This window comes from Dermacentor variabilis, chromosome 1 (genome assembly GCF_050947875.1).
Source record: "Dermacentor variabilis isolate Ectoservices chromosome 1, ASM5094787v1, whole genome shotgun sequence".
Taxonomy (NCBI): Eukaryota; Metazoa; Arthropoda; class Arachnida; order Ixodida; family Ixodidae; genus Dermacentor; species Dermacentor variabilis.
In genome coordinates this window covers 236082135-236100714 of record NC_134568.1, presented here as the reverse complement: position 1 = coordinate 236100714, position 18580 = coordinate 236082135, and the positions used below count along the sequence as shown (strand labels likewise).

Genomic DNA, 18580 nt, shown 5'->3' with positions numbered 1-18580 from the left:
AAAATAGGAGATAACTGCGTCACCCAACCCTCGATCTAGCTACACGATAGGAAATTCAAGTTTCTGGATATAACTTTTTTTTAACTTTTTTACTTCTAGCGCTGCCTTTCAAATAATTTAACCCGAGAGCCTTGTAATACATGCTCAGCCGTCCTACTCTGCTTATTGTGCACATATATTTGCTTCCTTTCAATAAAATTTTTCAGTTGTGAGTAAGCGCTTCGTCCTGTCCACTCTCTTCGTTTCTAGTCTTTGTGCGCTTTTACACTTTCAAGATGCAAGTAAACCAACCAGCCCAGTTATCCATTCTCTTAGAGCATATGTGCGCAAGCATGCCCTCAAGCCCTGTTGCGAAAAAAAAAAAACGCTGCACGCATGCACTACAGTTGCATATAGCTGCAGTCTCCTACAAAGTGTAGATACTGCGGCCACTGCGAAATACCGCGACAAGTCCACCGGCTAAGTGCACTGCAGCTCGCCAAAGGCAACCGCATTAGGCTTATGGCTCATTCACACCAGCGACTTGAGGAGGCCGCACGACCATTTGCGACTCACAACTAAAAAGCGACCGAAGGCGACTGATGTTCACACCGGCAAGCCCAGCTGAGTGCGACTCGTAAGTCGCAATCCCGGAGATTATCTTTCTCAGAGAGAACTCTCGGAATCTGTGCGGAATTTGCTGCGACGCGGGAGGAGGCCGGATGTAAACACATGAAAGATCACTTCCGGTGCGCTGCTGATTAATTTATCAGTTTTGCGACCATGGTCGCGCAACTGAAAAATCGAGTAGCGAGCGACTTACGCCCAAAATTATTGCTTTTCGAGAAAAGCAACCATTCGACCAACTTAGTTGTGCGCCCACTGTCAGTCGCTGGTGTGAATGAGCCCTTACGCTCCGTGTGTCATAAGTGCCAAAATTGAAAGTAGTGGCATCTACATTAACACCCAAAGTCAAACTTGAACTGCGCACCATGGTGACTTTCAATAAGTGGAGCGTTGTAGGTATGCCCCGCTCCACTGTAGCCTTTACAGTGCAAGGCATTGAAGAAGGAGCAGAAGCACCAAGAAGGGCATATTTGATTGCCAATAACACCATTTCTGCTGAATGCATTGAAGTATTCTTTGCAGCAAAGTATTTCTGAAATAGCCTATTTTACCTTCAAATGCATTTCTCCACTTCAATAAAAAGAAATTCAAGGTCTTTTTAAAAATTTCTCGGTGGCAAGCCAGTGCATTGAGACGCTGGGTTCATTTCAATTTGGACACCTCAACAGGCGGACCCGATGCAATAGGAACTGGGCAGCCATCATAAGGTGGCAGCAGCGTGCTAAACAGTGTGCTGGCAAACAGCTCCGTAAACAGCAGCAGTAAGAGCACCAGCATGTGATGCAGATGATGAAGCGAAGGTGCACACAGCACTTCCAGTGATTTTAAAAATTAAATTATGGGGTTTTACACGCCAAAACCACTTTCTGATTATGAGGCACGCTGTAGTGGGGGACTCCGGAAATTTGGACCACCTGTGGTTCTTTAACATGCACCTAAATTTAAGTACCATGGGTGTTTTCGCATTTCACCCCTATTGAAACACGGCCGCCGTGGCCCGGATTCGATCCCGCGACCTCGTGCTAAGCAGCCCAACACAGTGATTTTGCATAGCAGTTTTAAGGCCGGATGAAACTAGATACACATTTTATTCTATACACATTATTCATTCTGCTCTTGAAAAAGGTCACCACTTGTCCGAGGCAGGTCACACTCATGACGTCAAGTGTATATAAAGCAGAAAACAAGTGCAAATTGCAATACAAATTCACTGTGCAAAGCTCACTGCAGCAAGCTATGACGCAGAACTCCACCAGTTATTTTGCAGGTGTTTTCCTGTGCATGTTAACATATTTGTGCATTTATTATGCAGATTGGCAAAGCAGCACAAAAATTTTGCGCTGCTTCGCTGATTGCATGTAAATCAGCTTAATCCCTTTTTTTTTATATGCTTCACCGAATCAAATGTCTTAGAATTTAGGCCAATCCTCAGTCTTGGTCTATTTTACACAGCTTGGAGCAACAAGGACTGGAAGCAGCAGCCGGTACACATGTAAGGTTGGCATTGACGCCTAGTGTGAACACACCACTGCGTTGGCATTTGCCGGCAATGCAGAGCACACAGAGTCGTGCACCAGACGTCACCAAAGCTGGGAAGCGCAAGAAAGGAAAACATACCCTAAGATAAAAAAAACTCAACCAATGAGAGGACTACAAATCCGCGTGTTCGCCTTCGGTGCCAAAGCTCAGGAAGAAGAACATTGCATGACAAAGCTCAAGAGCCATCACAGCTGCTGAAGTAAAGACAATTTACATGGAACACGAAGCTCTTGCGAATGAATGGCTCCTATATTTATGTTAGAACAACTAGAAGAAAAGCAAAGCGGCGTCTGAGGTGTATGTACCGTTGCCTACGGACTGCACATATCCAGGCTATCTGGTGTTTCATCTGGTGATGTCGCGACGAAAACTAATGGAACTGAATGGCCTTACCAGCTTTAGTCTAACTGTTTGTGAACCTAAAAACGCAACATGTTTGTTTGGATTTGGTTCCATGTGGTATTACAGCAACACAAAACAGAAGAAATAACGTAATATAATCAACCAATATAGCTGGCACCTGTGCCCACTGCGCCCGGCACAGCCATCACTTGGCATTACATTTGCGGTGACGGCAGATGAAGGCGCCACCGGTTAAAACTCGTACTGCACCTGGTGCTTATTAGTAGCAATTAGGCGTGTTTACCAAATCTTATTGCCTTCTGAATTTAGAAAGGTATTCATTGCTTCGAAAGTTAGGCCAATGAAGGCAAACAAAGCATAATAAGCAAAGCCACAAGATATCTGAAGCCAGAAGTACAAAGATAAGAAAAATCTATGTACTGACCCTCATTCCCATGGTGGCTGAACAATAGCAGCACAAGAGTTCCCTCTAGTAATTATTTATAGGAGACTTTGGTCAGAGCCAGCCTAGTCAGCATTATCACCATTGCCATTGCAAAATGGCAACCACGTATGGTGAAAAAAACAAGTTTTCTCACATAGCACAATGATGATGCGCTGCTTTCAGTCCAATTACGAAAGCACATTGAAACAAAGAGTTATTTTAAATGTTACGCTAGTGGCAACAAGTTGCGTCACATGTTCTTGCCATTCCTGAGAATTGCATGCATCACAGGACAAATTAGCATAGCAGTTAGCCTAGACATAGGCTACAATCTCTGTTGCATTTGTTGAGCAGTTGTGTAATAAATGCACCCTACTAAAGGTACTATGGACTATATAAAGCATGACATGTCGCAGCTCCTAATAGACAGTGACAAAGTACTGTCCGAGAGTGATGACAATGGACATTATAGAAATAAATTTTCATTCTGTGAAGTAAAATTTCACTGATTTAGTCTTTTTCTTATTGCCAAAATAGAAGGCATGCCACATTTTTCTTGCTAAAATATGGGGTGTGCATTCGACTTCTGCTTTTTAGGACCTCTAATGTAAATTTCAGGGTGTCTACCATGTTGACATTTCCAAATTCCCTAAATTTTCCAGGTTTTCCCCGAGTGCCTTTGCGAAATTCCCTGAGTGATGCAGAACTATGTCTTATGTCAAGACGAGCTGAAACCATATCGCCCGATGCTGCACTCTCAAGTAAGCATATTTTATTTTATTTTCACATACTGCAGCCCCTAGTGGGGCTATAGCAGGAGTGAATACAATATAATACAAAAAGAAATACAATAGGCGACAAAGAAAGAAGTTAAGCGTAATGTTGAGGTAGCACAGACAAAAATTCGTTTAAGGGAGAGAACGGCTAGTTCCTGGTAGCGAATTCCAAGTTTCAATTGTTTTAGGGAAAAAGCTATACTTAAAAAGCTATACTTACTAACCTATACTTAAAGGGTGTAATGTTAAGCGCGTGATGTCTCCTACTAGAGGAGATTTTTGCAAAGGTGATATATTGATTACTGGAGAGGCGACAAGATGAATAAATAATGCTGTGAAAAAAATTTTAAAGAATTAACGTGTCGCTGTTCGGCAAGAGAGGTTAGGTTGAATGAGGACATGACTGACGATGGTGAGAACTGGTGGTCATAACGTCAGTAGAGAAATCTAATGGCTTTCCTTTAGACAGGCTCAACTCTGTCGATTTCGTACTGCTTGTAAGGACTCCAAACGATAGTACCATACTCAAGTATAAGGCGACCAATAGTTTTATGTAACAGTAATTTAGTGTCGCACGGTCAATTAGAGAGCGTACGACGTAAATAATGTTTTTGTAGAGCTTTAGTCGTAATGGAATCTATGTGCTTTGACCAGGACAGGTTAGTGGTGAACATGAGACCAAGATGTTTATATTCAGAAACGCGTTGAATTAAATGATCATTAAATTCATAGCTGAAACAGAACGGGCTAGCTTCATTAAAGAAGGACATAACGACAGTCTTACGGAAGTTAATGTTCATTTGCCATGTTTCACACCATTTGGAAAATCTGACGAATGATTCATTAAGGCAAACATGATCAAAGGGAGATGAAATGATGTCATACAATATGCAGTCATCTGCATACATTCAAATTTTAGATGATATCTCACGTGGTAAACCATTAATATACAGTAAGAAAAGAAGACGGCTGAGGCCCGATCCTTGAGGGACGCCTGACAATACATCCACCACCGAGGAATCGATCGAGTTAAAGCTTACGAATTGAGAGCGGTGAGACAAAAAAAACTCTCTATCCAGTTGACTAATTGAGGGTTGTTAAGAATGGCATTTCGGCATTTTTTTTTCTTTTCTTTTTTTTTTCTTTGAAAGAAGTCCTATTAGGGTTATTATAATTACACGAAGGTATTTCGCCCTCGCCAGCAGCAGTACTTGAGATAGCTATTCCGGCGGCTAGCTTCCCACACTATGCGTGCCGCCCTCGCACCTGTTTAAGCTTTTTCCTAGACGCTAGAGCTATACAATGTCCGCGCAACCTTGAGCGATCGGAAAGCGCGTTTTCCACTCTTGGCCGGCGGAGAGGGGAGGCTTCGTTCAGGCCGCGAAGCTCTCTACATCTCAGTAAGGTGCCTGGTGGTGGTCTCGTGCTGACGATGCCCTCTCGGTGAGCGCATATTTCCCCCTCATCTTTTAAGAGATTCAATACATACAAGCATTTGTCTCACAAACCAGATTTATTTCAAGGGAATTTTCCACGTCTCAATTTCTCTCGTCGTATTCGAGTGCTGATTGCCGTGTTATAGTTTGTTAACGAAGCTTCCCCTCAAGTCTAAATATATTAAGGCAGTTTGTCGTGTACGTATCATGGCCACGCACGCTTATATAGCCTTCCGTTTTTCTACCACGGTTGCGCTTTAAAACCACGGCGCTGGAAGTTTGCTTCAGAGACTTTCCTTCCCTCTTCTCCGCCCTTAAACTGTCTCTCTTAACTACTACACGCAGGGACAAAGCAACAGCGCGCGCTTTAGATCCTATAGATGAGATGAATATTTACAATTATTATTAGGGTTATAATTATATTCGAGTGCTGATTGCCGTGTTATAGTTTGTTAACGGAACTTCCCCTCAAGTCTAAATATTGTAAGGCAGTTTGTCGTGTGCGTATCATGGCCACGCATGCTTATATCGCCTTTCCGTTTCCCTACCATGGTTGCGCTTTAAAACCACGGCGCTGCAATATTGCTTTCCGCTCCTTCCTTCTTCTCCGCCCTTAAACTGGCTCTCTTAACTACTACATGCAGAGACAAAGCAACAGCGCGCGCATGCGATCCCATAGATGAGTTGAATACATATATATAGAAAAGTATCAGTCATAGCTCTCGTAGTATAGCCTTCTGAGCCGTTTCCTTTTTTTCTTTTCTTTTTTTTTCTTTGAAAGAAGTCCTATTAGGGTTATTATAATTACACGAAGGTATTTCGCCCTCGCCAGCAGCAGTACTTGAGATAGCTATTCCGGCGGCTAGCTTCCCACGCTATGCGTGCCGCCCTCGCACCTGTTTAAGCTTTTTCCTAGACGCTAGAGCTATACAATGTCCACGCAACCTTGAGCGATCGGAAAGCGCGTTTTCCACTCTTGGCCGGCGGAGAGGGGAGGCTTCGTTCCGGCCACGAAGCTCTACATCTCAGTAAGGTGCCTGGTGGTGGTCTCGTGCTGACGATGCCCTCTCGGTGAGCGCATATTTCCCCCCTCATCTTTTAAGAGATTCAATACATACAAGCATTTGTCTCGCAAACCAGATTTATTTCAAGGGAATTTTCCACGTCTCAATAACTTCTCTCGTCATATTCGAGTGCTGATTGCCGTGTTATAGTTTGTTACCGAAGCTTCCCCTCAAGTCTAATTATTTTAAGGCAGTTTTCCTAGTCTCTAAAGCCCCTCGAGTTCACGCTGCTCCTCTGGCGGCCATTTTTCCAAGAAATTATGCCTTCCAACCACTCAGAAAAATCGACTGTCGCGGACAACATCAGTCCCTTTCCACATAAGCATGAGGCTCGGAGCAGGAGCTATGGCGCTTGAAAGTAACCGTTGGCTTGACGAACCAACTGACTGAGCTACCTTTCCGGGCAACATTGAAGGATCACGAGTTCAAATCACATGTTATGTTCCTTTTTTTTTCCCTTTTTTTTTCTTTCTTTTTAATGTATTTTCCTTCATTTTATCACTGCACAGAAACCCTCCTAAAAAAAAAAATTATATATCCTCAATTATGTGTGGCCACACATGTGCAGGTCATAAATACCAGGTTCTCTAGCCGAATGCCATCCATGCGGTATAACCGAGCTCAGATTGGTCCACCTTGACTGATCAAATAGGGCACCACTGTAGGTTAAATGAGGCGTACAACTCCTGCGGGACCCGCCGTGGTTGCTCAGTGGTTATGGTGTTAGACTGCTGAGCACGAGGTCGCGGGATCGGACCCCGGCCACGGCGGCCGCATTTCGATGGGGGCGAAATGCGAAAACACCCGTGTACTTAGAATTAGGTGCACGTTAAAGAACCCCAGGTGGTCGAAATTTTCGGAGTCCTCCACTACGGCGTGCATAATCAGAAAATGGTTTTGTCACGCAAAACCCCATAATTCAATTTTTAATTTAACTCCTGCGGGGACGGTAGAGTATCCGTCTCCAATGCAAGAGGACCGTGATTCAAATCCCGGTGCCGCGCAATTCTCCACCGGAAACTACAAAAAAAAAACCGTGTGTTGAGAAAATTGCACAAACAGGCCTGGAGTGCGGCCTGATCCCGGTGACCAGAAGCGGTAACGCACTCTCTCACCAGAGCAGGATTGGCCACCCTGGTGCAGTACTTGGCCACAACCTCCTATATGAATACAACAATCAAACCCCGGCCCTCAGTCCCCAGCAGCCGCGAAGCAACTGACCACGGCAGCGGTCAGATCTGTGACGCTGCAGAGGGTGCTAAGAATACCTGGCTCCGGACAGGCCGCCACTGGAATCTGAACCTGGCAACGTTTAACGTTAGAACGCTATCTAGTGAGGCGAGTCTAGCAGTGTTATTGGAGGAATTAGAGGGTAGTAAATGGGATATAATAGGGCTCAGTGAGGTTAGGAGGACAAAAGAAGCATATACAGTGCTAAAAAGCGGGCATGTACTGTGTTACCGGGGCTTAGCAGAGAGACGAGAACTAGGAGTCGGATTCCTGATTAATAAGGAAATAGCTGGTAACATACAGGAATTCTATAGCATTAACGAGAGGGTGGCAGGTCTTGTTGTGAAACTTAATAAGAGGTACAAATTGAAGGTGGTACAAGTCTATGCCCCTACATGTAGTCATGATGACCAGGAAGTCGAAAGCTTTTATGAAGACGTGGAATCGGCGATGGGTAAAGTCAAAACAAAATACACTATACTGATGGGCGACTTCAATGCCAGGGTAGGCAAGAAGCAGGCTGGAGACAAGTCAGTGGGGGAATATGGCATAGGCTCTAGGAATAGCAGAGGAGAATTATTAGTAGAGTTTGCAGAACAGAATAATATGCGGATAATGAACACCTTTTTCCGCAAGCGGGTTAGTCGAAAGTGGACGTGGAGGAGCCCCAATGGTGAGACTAGAAATGAAATCGACTTCATACTCTGCGCGAACCCTGGCATCATACAAGATGTAGACGTGCTCGGCAAGGTACGCTGCAGTGACCATAGGATGGTAAGAACTCGAATTAGCCTAGACTTGAGGAGGGAACGGAAGAAACTGGTACACAAGAAGCCAATCAATGAGTTAGCGGTAAGACGGAAACTAGAGGAATTCCGGATCAAGCTACAGAACAGGTATTCGGCTTTAACTCAGGAAGAGGACCATAGTGTTGAAGCAATGAACGACTATCTCATGGGCATCATTAAGGAGTGCGCAATAGAAGTCGGTGGTAACGCCGTTAGACAAGAAGCCAGTAAGCTATCGCAGGAGACGAAAGATCTGATCAAGAAACGCCAATGTATGAAAGCCTCTAACCCTACAGCTAGAATAGAACTGGCAGAACTTTCTAAGTTAATCAACAAGCGTAAGACAGCGGACATCAGGAACTATAATATGGATAGAATTGAACAGGCTCTCAGGAACGGAGGAAGCCTAAAAACAGTGAAGAAACTAGGAATAGGCAAGAATCAGATGTGTGCGTTAAGAGACAAAGCCGGCAATATCGTTACTAATATGGATGAGATAGTTCAAGTGGCTGAGGAGTTCTATAGAGATTTATACAGTACCAGTGGCACCCACGACGATAGTGGAAGAGAGAATAGCCTAGAGGAATTCGAAATCCCACAGGTAACGCCAGAAGAAGTAAAGAAAGCCTTAGGAGCTATGCAAAGGGGGAAGGCAGCTGGGGAGGATCAGGTAACAGCAGATTTGTTGAAGGATGGTGGTCAGATTGTTCTAGAGAAACTGGCCACCCTGTATACGCAATGCCTCATAACCTCGAGCGTACCGGAATCTTGGAAGAACGCTAACATAATCCTAATCCATAAGAAAGGGGACGCCAAAGACTTGAAAATTATAGACCGATCAGCTTACTGTCCGTTGCCTACAAAGTATTTACTACGGTAATCGCAAATAGAATCAGGAACACCTTAGACTTCTGTCAACCAAAGGACTAGGCAGGATTCCGTAAAGGCTACTCAACAATAGACCATATTCACACTATCAATCAAGTGATAGAGAAATGTGCAGAATATAACCAACCCTTATATATAGCTTTCATTGATTACGAGAAAGCGTTTGATTCAGTCGAAACCTCAGCAGTCATGGAGGCATTACGCAATCAGGGTGTAGATGAGCCATATGTAAAGATACTGGAAGATATCTATAGCGGCTCCACAGCCACCATAGTCCTCCACAAAGAAAGCAACAAAATCCCTATAAAGAAAGGCGTCAGACAGGGAGATACGATATCTCCAATGCTATTCACAGCATGTTTACAGGAGGTATTCAGAGGCCTGGAGTGGGAAGAATTGGGGATAAAAGTTGATGGAGAATACCTTAGCAACTTGCGATTCGCTGATGATATTGCCTTGCTTAGTAACTCAGGAGACCAATTGCAATGCATGCTCACTGACCTGGAGAGGCAAAGCAGAAGAGTGGGTCTAAAAATTAATATGCAGAAAACTAAAGTTTTGTTTAACAGTCTCGGAAGAGAACAGCAGTTTACGATAGGTAGCGAAGCACTGGAAGTGGTAAGGGAATACATCTACTTAGGGCAGGTAGTGACGGCGGATCCGGATCATGAGACGGAAATAATCAGAAGAATAAGAATGGGCTGGGGTGCGTTTGGCAGGCATTCTCAAATCATGAACAGCAGGTTGCCACTATCCCTCAAAAGGAAAGTGTATAACAGCTGTGTGTTACCAGTACTCACATATGGGGCAGAAACCTGGAGGCTTACGAAAAGGGTTCTGCTGAAATTGAGGACGACGCAACGAGCTATGGAAAGAAGAATGATGGGTGTAACGTTAAGGGATAAGAAAAGAGCAGATTGGGTGAGGCAGCAAAGGCGGGTAAACGACATCTTAGTTGAAATCAAGAAAAAGAAATGGGCATGGGCCGGACATGTAATGAGGAGGGAAGATAACCGATGGTCACTAAGGGTTACGGACTGGATTCCAAGGGAAGGGATGCGTAGCAGGGGGCGGCAGAAAGTTAGGTGGGCGGATGACATTAAGACGTTTGCAGGGACAACATGGCCACAATTAGTACATGACCGGGGTAGTTGGAGAAGTATGGGAGAGGCCTTTGCCCTGCAGTGGGCGTAACTAGGCTGATGATGATGATGATGATGAAGAATGGCATTTAGTTTGGACAGTAGTTTTTAGTGATGTAGCGTATCAAAAGCTTTGAAAAATCTATGACTATAGCGTCAATTCGAAATCCCTTATCCAGGTTAGAAGCTATGTCATGCGTGAACTCAACAAGTTGTGTTATGGTGCTAAATCCACGTCTGAATCCATGCTGTACATTAGAGAGAATGTTATTTGATTCAAGAAATTCCATAATGCGTTTGTATACTATATGCTCTAGTATTTTGCATGAATATGGTGTTAAAGATATTGGCCGGTAGTTGGAAAGATGCTGCTTACTACCTGACTTATGTAACGGAAGCACCTTAGCTATCTTCCACGATGAAGGTACTATGCCAGAAGTTAGTGATTTATTGAAGATGAGAGTAAGGTATCGTGAGGTCCATAAGCCATACCGAACAAGAAACAAATTCGAGATTCCATCAGGCCCTTCACTTTTCTTTGTATCAAGATTTATTATGAGGTTTAAGACGCCTTCTGTGCAAACTAAGATATAATTAATGGGGCAAGTTGGATTAATGTTTGAAAAAGGAGGAACAATATGATTATCGCAAGTAAAAACGAACTTAAAGTATGTGTTGAAGGCATTGGAGATTAATAATGAATCATTAGTCATTTCGTTGTTCACACATAAAGATGTACAAGAGCTGCCACGAGAAAAAATGGATCCCCTGAACTTATGCAGGTTACTTTTCAACAGATGCGGTAGCTGCACATTATAAAAAAAAAGTCTTTAGCTGATTTGGTTTTTGTACAAAGATCCTCCTTCGCCTTAGCAAACCTAGCAGTGTGTATGGGGTTATGGGAGTCCTTCAATCGTCTAAGCCTGCGAACACATCTAATTAGGCCTGCGAACAGTGCTGACAGCAGCGAATTCTTTCAATGAAAAACACGGCACCCAACGGCAAGAAGCTTAATAGCGAATGTCGAAGCAGCTAGGTCTACCATTGCCGCAGTGGTGGCTACGACTGCCAGCGGATCTGCGTGCGAGAGCGCCGGTTCGAGGCGACGAGGTAATCAAAACGGCAGCGGTGGTGGCTTTGATTAATGCCCTTTCGGACCTGCGGTCACAGCAAAAAGTCCGGAAAATCGGAAAGCGAAGGGTTCTTGCGTCCGAAATTTCATGCTTTCTGGGGTACGTGGTGGTGCCGCAAAGCCATCCAAATTATCGGGAATCCAGAAAGTCGGTCGTTGACTGTACACTGGAAACACCTCCAGCCGACAACAGGACGTCAAAGACGATTCATTACGATTCCCGTTTGTTACTCGAGCCAGCATTACCGCGACTTTCACCCTTTCAACAAAATTACTGGTAATTTTTCCTGATAGAGGCACAAATTCCCTGAGTTTTCCCCGAGTTTTTCCAGACTACTCAAAATCCCTGAGAATTCCCGGTTTTCCCGGTTGGTAGACACCCTGAAATTTCTTGTATGTTAGTTTTATACTTTGAACTGATAAAAAAAACAGTGGGCATCTTATTCAGGAGTGTTTCAGGATCGGGGCAAATGCTGCCGATCAAACAGCGGTGCCTCTCGGTGTCTTTTCTTCCTCTTGCTTAATTTGACCCCCCAAATAATTCAACTTCAGCAATCCCATCAAGACAAATTAATGGAAGTCGACTGGGCTAACTTCCTCCCCTGTAATTTGGCAAAACAGGCCTGGCCTCAACAAGCCAACAGCTAGGTATTGTAAGCAGCAGAGTAGCAATCACGGCCAGAGGCTTGTTTCCTTAAAAAGAGGCTGTGATAACTACAAATCTGCCTGCAAAAGATACCATGGAGCAAAAATTAAGCGAACATGCAGCAAGCCCCAGTGATGTCAGTGAATTTGCAAGTACATAACAATGAAGCATGCCTGTAGCATACAAATGGATGCAAGTAAAACAATGCGACTTTACAGGCTGAAATTGCTAGCAATGCCCTATTCAAGTAAACATTTCATGGTGATTTCTGCAGTTAACTGCTTGTAACTGAACCTAAAAGACAGCTGCCTTTGAAGTTAATGCTGGGAGGTATATCAACTGTCAATAATTTGAATTAATGACAACAAAGCCATTCTAGATAAATGAAAATATCCAACATTCCTATGCTCAATAGACATTAATGATAAAGCTGGCAAATTGCTGGGTACAGCAACACAAATTCCATAGCCAGTAAATTTGAATTTTTCTATGAAGGAGCATACAGGCGCCACTTCCTCATGGCATTTATGAGAATTAAGGACAACCATAAACCAGTGGCCCTAGGACTGACAGCAGGATGCGGTGGAGAGGAGTAAAGTCATCAAAGAGGAGTCATCAGTAAAGGCCTGCACGTAGCAAAAGCTATTATCATCTTCACAAATGTCCTTACAGAGAAGTATCTGCCCTTTAATACTTTGGCTGCCATCAGTTCATTAGCAGATTTAAATGAGACTGTCAAGTGGCTCTGTAACAACCCAACAATCAGCCAAGAAAAAAAAGACAAGCGAAGTGACAGGGAGGCCAATGCACTGCATGTAAGGTCTTCCAGTGGCAGTCATTTCAAAAAATGGAACTAAGGTCTGTCACATCACTAAGAAGGTAGCGATGAGACATGACAGTGCTATGTTTCCTGAGAAAATTTGTAGTGTGTGAACTTCTATTAGCAAAGGTTGATGGCACAGACCATAAAAGAAATTAGTGTGTGGTGAAGCATCGTGGTAGAATGGCTGTACATGGAAATGAGACTGGACATGATTCAGGTGGCAACCATTTCATCAGCCAGATGAAGCACTGTTCATGACCACTGTGGGACCATGAGGTATCCTCAGGAAACCATCCTTCTCACCCTGTGGGAGGCAGTGCGAAGAGGTAGTTGCTGTAGCCACAGTTTATTTAGGCTGCCCAGCCATGGTGCCGCTAGGTCTCGGAGCAGTCAATATCACAGCCACTTAGGTTAAGCATGCCACCGTGTTCTCTTCTCGCACTACATGCCCGTGAGCCATCTTCCCCGGCTCTGTAGGCGATAATTGCGCCGCTACAGGGCCCCCCTCCTAGTGCTAAGCACAATTTAAACATGTTACAGGTACAGTTACGGGCACAGTTACGGCCATTGTAAATGTGACAAGAGCCATCCCCGAGTTTGCTGATGCTGGACCCTAGAAGAGTGGTTCGACAGATAGCTGGGTCGTGCTGCTACCGAGCAGGAAAGGCACCAAGAACAGCCACAAAGTTAAAAGCAGAGCAAAGGTCAGGGCTGCCCAGAGGATACAGAACTGGATGCATAATTTCACTTCCTGCGGCGTCTACTCTTCCTCACAATCTCGTAGCCAGAACTGCTGGTCGAGAACTGCTGGTCGAAATTCGGGGGAAAAAAATTCCATTGGGGAAGCAATCACGTCCGGTGCCCCGATGCCGCATGCGTGCATCAGCTAATTTTCACACACTACACACTTTCATGTGCCCCTACTGGATGGCAAGAGCTGGGCGTTAACCTCTGATGGAATGGTACATTCGGGGATCCGGGGTGTGCACAGTTGCCAGCTGCACCGACACCATTTAAAGCAAAAGGTTTGGCCCCATGTAATGGCCGCACCTCACCAAGTTATGAAAGTGCCACCCTCACATGAGTATATACAGTATCAATAACTTCAACAAAGCATAAAAAGGTGAACAGACATCAGAACCTTATCTCATTATTTAAAGACATGCAGGCAGCAGACCTCCAACTGGTGCCTTGCACCATAGATGACTGAATATCACGGGAGACTGGTGTACCATGCGTGGTTGGCAAACTTTTTTCTATATATCATAACTACGCAATAAACTCACTCCTGTAATTGGTCAGTAAAAATTCACATTTTTTCCCCTAATACAATGATCATATGCACAAGTCAGCACTGCAAGTAGTGGCCTAGTTCTGAATTCCACTTATAATAATACTGATGATGATACTCAATAACAGATGCTAGATGTTCTTTAGCGCTACCTAGCACCATCTGCTCCTGATGTTTTCTTTGCTTGATTAGGCCATTGGTCCTGTTAACATGTATGTGGAGTTAAGCCTTTATTGACGGGTGTTGCTTACAGGCAACATGGCAGAATTTTTTTCTTGCAGACTTTCAGTACTGAGTATGAAGTTCCTGCTAAATGTGTTTGGAAAACACTGAATGACAGGCAGCAAAAGTCATTTGTTGGTTTAGAGCAGGAATACAGGAAGAGACAGACCAATGCAAGATATCCAGCAGTAGTGGTATCCCACAAACATGACATAAAGCAAATTGAACATACACCTGTGGTTCATATACCATGAAAGCTGTCTGTAGAAATTACAAACAAAGCCTTATAAGCCTTCGGGTGAAGCCCACTTCCAGTTTTCTGCCCAGGGTGGGTTTTTCCCTTACTGCTGGAAAAATTTACACAAAATATATTTTTCTTTTCACTGGTTATGCTTATTCTCAACGTGTTTTGCTTGCTTAGATTTTTAAAAATTTCTTTGCTTATTTACACGTACAATCATTAAACAGTTAATAGAGTGGCAGCACACACTGCAATGGGGCACTACACAAGCTACACAGCCAGCTCAAGGTCAAAGCTTTTGAGCATGCTTTTGAGAATGGCAACCATGCAACAGGAAGAAACCTCGGGCGTCAATTAAGTACACATCTGCTAATAAAGATGGCAGCATGAAAAGCTGAAAGCTACCAGCAAGATCCGCTGAACTTTACCCAGACCAAATACTGACTGCTAATTGCTCCAACATGCATGGCCACATGCTGGCCACACGAGCAGGGTGCCTCCGACAAATTTTTATACCCTGTCGACATCTTGCCTTGCTGATGCGATGTACAGAAACGACACTTAATGACATACACACACTCCGCACTGCTGCAAACATGGAACAATGCCATTCGCATTATTTAGCGGGATTGGCATGTTGGCTTGCCAACTGCAATTACAACGTATGCCAAGCCACAGGCTAAAACGTGTATGCCATGGACACTTTCAGACATAGAGGGAACTGCCTGTGGATGCATATATATACTCTGTTACTACAGTCTGGCCTGTGCATCTAATCTCCCACTCGATCGCCAAAAAGGGTGACGAGTGCAAACAAAAAAACAAGCATGCTGCTGACGCACTAATTTTTAGACACAGAGGAGAACGAATGTGGATCCATACTCCCCTATTAGTCATCAGTCTAGTACATGCCAATTGATTTCCTGCTCATCATTGATAAAGTCTATGAGTGCAAATATATTAGTAGCGAGGTTCCCACGATGGCATGTCACCAGCCACTCCGCCAGCCACACTATTTAGGCCGCTAGGCCTAGCCAGCGCTGCTTCGTTGTTAGTCAACAACCAATGTTGCAGTTTCGTGCCAGTCAGCATGGCTGCAATATTGTTCACGCATGGTGCACGCCCGAAAACACAAGTTACGTCTGAAATTTCAGTTACTGTCGCTATACATTCGTGCTAGAGGTAGGTGGCAGTGCCGCAGAAATCGTGCAGATTCGAAAAATCGGGCATCTGAAAAATCTGTCGGCAACTGCATTTGACATTTTTGCTATCAGAATAGATACAATGAACTTGCTTCTCTATACCCCCTATAAAAATATGCTCTGCTATACCCCATATAGTGTCGGATCCCGCATTCTTTATTTTACTATAGCAGCACAATACTCCATTGAAATAAAGCATGGACAACCAAATTTTATATTTACTTCATTATATCAGTGTTTGTTATGTCGAGGTTCGACTGTATTTCAAAGAAAGGAATAAGTTGTATGAATTTTACTGTTTGTGCAAGTATTCACGTGCTGAAGAATAAACCATGTATAATATTGACATTAAATAGGGTCTCGTTTGGCTTCGGCAGGCACACTTCTGTATAATAATATTGACCTAATAAATATACAGTCAATGTCTGATTTGTCAAGCTCCCTAGAGACCATGAAAACCAATACAAAAACAAAATGAATGCATGCCCTTTACTGTCTTTGAGGGCTAAGATCGCCACAACCACATCATAAATAGCTCTGAAGGCCTACCAATACACTTAGTAGGGATCTTGGTGCTAGTACTGCGACAAGAGAAGGCAGGGGCGCACGTCTAAAATTACAGGGGCTGTATTCTGAAACGATTCCCTTTGAGGATACTACTGCCTCGCCGATAGTTTGCCGTCAAGTCCGCACTGATTGGTTGTTTTAACTAAATTGGATGAGCTATGCCATCCGATTTTACTCAACCAGCCAATCAGTGCACACGTGATGGCGAACTAACGCCGAGGCGATAGTATTGCTAAAGTGCATCGTTTCAAAATACAGCTCCAGAATAGATACTATGTGCCGTGACAGTGGCCCCTTCTCGTGCTTGGTATGCTTCATCGCAATGCATAGAACATGCTTCACCGTGCAGCCATGCTGACTGGCACGAAACTGCAACATTGCTGACAGCAACAAATCCTTTCATAGAAAAACAGCAGCAAACAGTGGGGTAGGGGGGGGGGGGGGAATTCTGTGAGTGTCCATTTCGTCTGCACTTAAATTTCTGATACTGGGATGGGGCAGCATGCATCAGAAAGACAGGCGGCCCCAGCCAATCAGCTACTCACCAGCAGACGAAATAGACATGTCCACTATGTAAACACTTGCAGAATACCACCGTAGCAGGAAGCTTGGTAAACACATGTTGAAGCAGCTAGGCTTAGCTTTGCAGAGCGCACGACAGTGCAAAATGACCACACGAACACACACGAAACACCATGTGGCCAAACAAATGGCTATGACAGCATGGAGTGGCTACGGCTGCCAGCACTGGTTCGGGGCTTCGAGATAATCAAAGTGGTGGCAGTGGTGGCTTCAATTAATGCCATTTGGACAGCGAAGGGTTTAAGCATTTGAAATGTCACACGTCCTTATACACTGTGCCAGAAATGCGGCCAAATTATCAGAAATGCCTGAAAAATTAGTCATTGACTAATTATTATAGTAATTAAAATATCTAGCTTTATTGTCCCTTAAAAACATAGTTTTAGGTCATTCTGAAGATATTCCATTTGTAAAAAAATAATAATGAAAACCCTGAAATTGTTGACTTAAATTCAAGTGACTCCTAGCACACATACATACACACACACAAACACACACAAATAGGAGAAGTGAAGATAAGGTTATGGGATTTTACGTGCCAAAACAACGATCTGATTATGAGGCGCACCATAGTGGGGGACTTTAAATTAATTTTGACCACCTGGGTTTCTTTAATGTGCACCTAAATCTAAGTACACGGTGTTTTTGCAGTTCGCCCCCATCGAAATGCGGCCGCCATGGCCGGTATTTGATCCCGAGACGTCGTCGTGCTTAGCAGCGCAACACCAAGGCCACTAAGCAACCACAGTGGGTGGGAAGCGGTGAAGCGGGGAGGGACATCCAAAGGCCTAGTATAATACACAGGGAACCATTAAACTACTGAAGGACCATTTTTTCTGGCAGAGCACAAACACTCAAATGGTGCCATTGATGTGGCAGGCAGTGCCCTGACATCACACATGAATGTGATTCAATCAGTTATCAGTAGCAATAAACCTAGAAAAGGTGACCATAACAGCAAAACAGCAGCACAAAAGACACTAAAGCTGAGAGGGATGTGCACAGCAAGTACAAGAAGATGAATTAGGTAGTCCTGACATAGCACACCAAACAATGCTCACAATTATACCGGAAATATTAAAGAGGCTAGGCACATACTATTTAAAGGAAGCATCTACAGAAAGGTGTCAACAAAGAGAGAACTGGGATTTATTTCGGACTTTCAGACTGAATCCAACTAAATAACTGATATTTATTAGCCCCCCCCCCCTTTTTTTTTTGTAATGCCTGAAAAGTGAACAGTGCTGCAAATATGCAAAAAAAAATTGTAGGATAGCACATGCTGGACATTGCCTAACAAGCCTTAATAATGACGCTTGATTCAGCCAAGTTTTGCAGTGAACAAATTAGAGATTCCTTAAACTTTATTCCTGCAGCTTTAATAACTACAACATGAGTAGATAAAGACAAGTGCATTCATACACTGAAATTATTCTGCCTTTCATATATAATCACCTACACTTTTATTGTAATAATTCAGCCCCTTCTAATTGGTTGTCACAATTCTATGACATACTAGCTCTGATGCCCAGTAAGAAAAGGTTGAATTCTAAAGTCATGTGTAACTGTCCAACAAAACATGTCAGCATGTCACCATCTCTCACTTGGAGCAAGCGAA

The 18580-nt window shown here is 43.8% G+C and overlaps 1 protein-coding gene across 7 annotated transcripts in view; it reads right to left on the bottom strand.

Moving 5' to 3' along the window:
• Galphas (G protein alpha s subunit) overlaps positions 1–18580 on the bottom strand; it is a 238054-nt gene that overhangs the window by 160609 nt on the left and 58865 nt on the right. The window lies entirely within an intron of this gene.